Source organism: Myotis davidii, unplaced genomic scaffold (genome assembly GCF_000327345.1).
Source record: "Myotis davidii unplaced genomic scaffold, ASM32734v1 scaffold217, whole genome shotgun sequence".
NCBI classification, from domain to species: Eukaryota; Metazoa; Chordata; class Mammalia; order Chiroptera; family Vespertilionidae; genus Myotis; species Myotis davidii.
In genome coordinates this window covers 817692-821100 of record NW_006290034.1, presented here as the reverse complement: position 1 = coordinate 821100, position 3409 = coordinate 817692, and positions in this window count along the sequence as shown.

Sequence of the window (3409 nt, the reverse complement as noted above, 5' to 3'; positions counted from 1 at the left end):
TTTGGTCTGGGCTGGCTTGGCAAACGTCAGCCCCTTCGCCAGCTTCCCACGGGCCCATCCGCTCGGAGCCAGGGCCTCCTGGAGGCCCGACGCCTGAGATCCGCCGTCCGTGACGCAGAGGGCGTGTGTGTGTGTGTGTGTGTGTGTGTGTAGAGCAGCCGCAGGTGAGAGCCGCTCTCCTGCCTTCATCTCTCCTGATTGCCCCAAATGACAGTGTTTGCCGCCACCCCGTCTTTAATCAGATTTGAGCAGTTCTGTTTAGTGTTAAAAAATCGAATGGCGTTTTCCTCCCGCGCTCCCTACGCTCCCTACGAGGAGTGGACCCTGGGGTCTCTGCCGCTCCCCGGGAGGGAGTTCCCTCCTCGTGGTCCGAGGCCCTGATTGGTTCTGGAGGCTCGGCCGGGCCCCATGGGGCGGCTGCACTCCTCGTCTGATTTCTTACCTGCCGGGTGAGACTCCCGTGTAGACGAGGACGTGGTTTAAGAGGAATTATCTCCTGTTTTTAATAGATCACACACTGAGTCTCGAGCTCCAAACTCAACAGAAAATCAAGCTAATTGTTCATTTCTTCCAGGATATCCCTGAAGGGTGATTGAGTCTGCAGGGCAGCGTCCTAGCAGGAAGCCAAGTCATTAAGTTGAAGGAAATGCATTTCTTGTTCACCATTCCAACTGGAAAGGGTTTGTTTTTCCTAATGTGATGAGCTTATAACCCCGCAAGCCTTTCACACAAAAGATGAATGCCCCTTCCTCCCCCTACCCCCAGCCTGTTTTGAAGTTGATTTTCAAAGCAGGACACAAGTTATTAAGTTGAAGTATTCTCACCAAATCAGACTCTTCCCACCCAATAAGTCAAGTTCTTCTCCATCCATTGGATTAACCCCTCCCTTGAAAACATGACGGGGAAACAGACAATACAGGCAGCTTTGTAACGTGACCATCAGATGTTTTCCCCCAATAGACACTCGTATTCTGCATGACGTTCATCTACCGTGTCTGCCTGTCCTGAGTCACCCTCCCCAAACAACCAAAAGGATGCTCACCCCAAACTCCTGACTCAGTTAGAGCCCTTTATTTCCTGTGGTTAAGAGCATTTCAACCCAAAGCATGATAATATATAGTCTCTCAAAATAAGAGCGTCCCGGCCCAGCCGGGTGTGGCTCAGTGGTTGAGCGTTGACCTATGAACCAGGAGGTCAGGGTTCAATTCCTGGTCAGGGCACAGGCCCGGGTTACGGGCTCGATCCCCAGTTGGGGGCCTGCAGGAGGCAGCCGATCCATGATTCTCTCTCCTCATTGATGTTTCTCTCTCCCTCTCCCTTCCTCTCTGGACTGATACACGTATATGCCACCTTTAACATGACAGTTACAACCCCGCAAAGTTGCGTGAAGTCTCTGAAAGCGCCTGAGAGCTGGGGAGAGTGTCCCCCAGCAGGGCGGGGGGCAGGGGAGGCCACCCCTGCTCACTGCTCATCCCTCGCCACCCCAGTCTCTCATTTGTAAATTGCTGCCCTGGTCTGCACGCATTGGGAAATGACTGCTTTCCTGCAACTTCCGGAAGCTTCTGCCAAAGTGTTCTGTTGAGTGTTAGGGGGAAATTATATGTTTAAATGACCCCGAAACCTAAAAGCCCGCGGCACCGTGTCCCGCGCCGGGGGCAATCTGGCCTTATTGAACAGCGTGCCGTGGACCGTGTGAGCCACGGTTGGCCTGGTCCAGTGCGTTCCCCCGAATCGTCACCCCGAGGGGCTGGCGTCTGTGGGGGGCTCTGACCCCCATGTCACCTCAGGTTTGATCAGCGGGGCCTTCTGAGGCAGCGCAAGCTTGAAGGAGAACCGCTTTCCAGAAAGTACTGATGTGTGACGTCCGCGCTCTCAGCCTTGTCCTGATGGCCATCGCAGTGCGTCCCTCCCGCGGGCAGTCGGACGGGGGGGTCCAGGCAGGGTCCCACGTGGCCTGCGCTGAAGACAGGACTCGCTCACTCAGCAAACCAGCAGAAGGGGCAGCCCGGCCATCGCCCCGGAGTGAGGAGGACAGGCACCTGCCGAGGGATGGGGGCTGGCAGCCCGGGGACAGGCGTGTGACCGGGTTGTCCCCTGAGGCCCCGCCCGACGGCTCAGGAAGGTGAGTTTCCAGGAGACTTGTCGCCTCTGGTTACGGCCTCCCTGTGAGAAGCAGCGCCCAGTGGGCGGGCTGTGCCCTTTGGACCCTGTGCTGCCCGCCCCGCCTCGGTGCTGTGTGAGCTGAAAGCGGCTCTCTGGGAACTAAACTGGCCGCATTGACGGGGACTTGGGCGGTCGCCCGACTCCACAGCGTGAGTGGATTGGTCCCCAGTGTGTCCCGGGCATGCCTCCCAGGCCCTAGACCCGATGCATCATGGGACTAATTTCCAAATGTTCGTGGACGTTGGACATTCGCCGGGCGCCCGGCGTGCACGGGAACTAGGAGCGCGGGTGTGGTGAACAGCTCTCGGGCTGTTTAGAAACGGTGATGCCGCGGGGCCCACGCGTGGCACCCAGCTCCACGGGGAGACTGACCCCATTACCCGCCTGGAAGGGAGCTGTCTAGGTCTCACCATCACAACGAAGGCGCGAGGGCGCCGTGTTAGGGCTCAGTTACTCCTGGTGACGGGAAGGAAAGCTGGCCCCGCACCCCATTAGCCTCGCTGTGTCAGCCCAGCTCCCGGTCGGGTGCGGGTGTGTCTGTTTGTTTCCTGTGCGACCGGGTCAGAAGGAAGCATCGTCCCCAATTAGCCGGTGTCAGCGGCCCCCGCTCAGGGCTCACCTGCGCCCGCCAGGAGGACGCGTTCCCCACCCCCCCGCCCCGGGGTCACCGGGAGGCGATAGGTTCCCTGTGCCTCCATCTGTGGCTCTCGTCATTTTTAATTGGAAGTCAACAAATGGAGCATTTCCTGTGAGCACTTCTTACAAAAGGTCTTCCTAATTGCGTGCGCTTGGCCGGTCAGGCCTGCTCACAGCGGCCTGGTTTTGTTTGGTGTTTTTAATGTCTGTGATGAGCTGCTTTTGATTAGAAAGCATTAGGAAGAAGTGACATTTTAGCCTAAACAAGGCAGGGGGGCACATGCCCAGGTTGCAGGCTTGGTCCCCAGTGGGGGGCGTGCAGGAGGCAGCCGATCAGTGATTCTCTCTCATCATGAATGTTTCTGTCTCCCTCTCCCTCGCCCTTCCTCTCTGAAATCAATAAAAATATATCTAAAAGGAAAAAGGAACGGCCGGGAGGACTCGCTGTAGGATGTGGCCTGGCTTTGGGTGACCGTTCCGGGGCCTTCCGAGCGGCCGGAGGTTTCCCGTCCTGTCTCCCGGTCATATTCCCCCGGCAGGGAGGACGTGGTGCGGCCGGGCCCACTCGCTCCACAGGCGACCTGTCCCCACCAGCCGGGGTCACATCCGC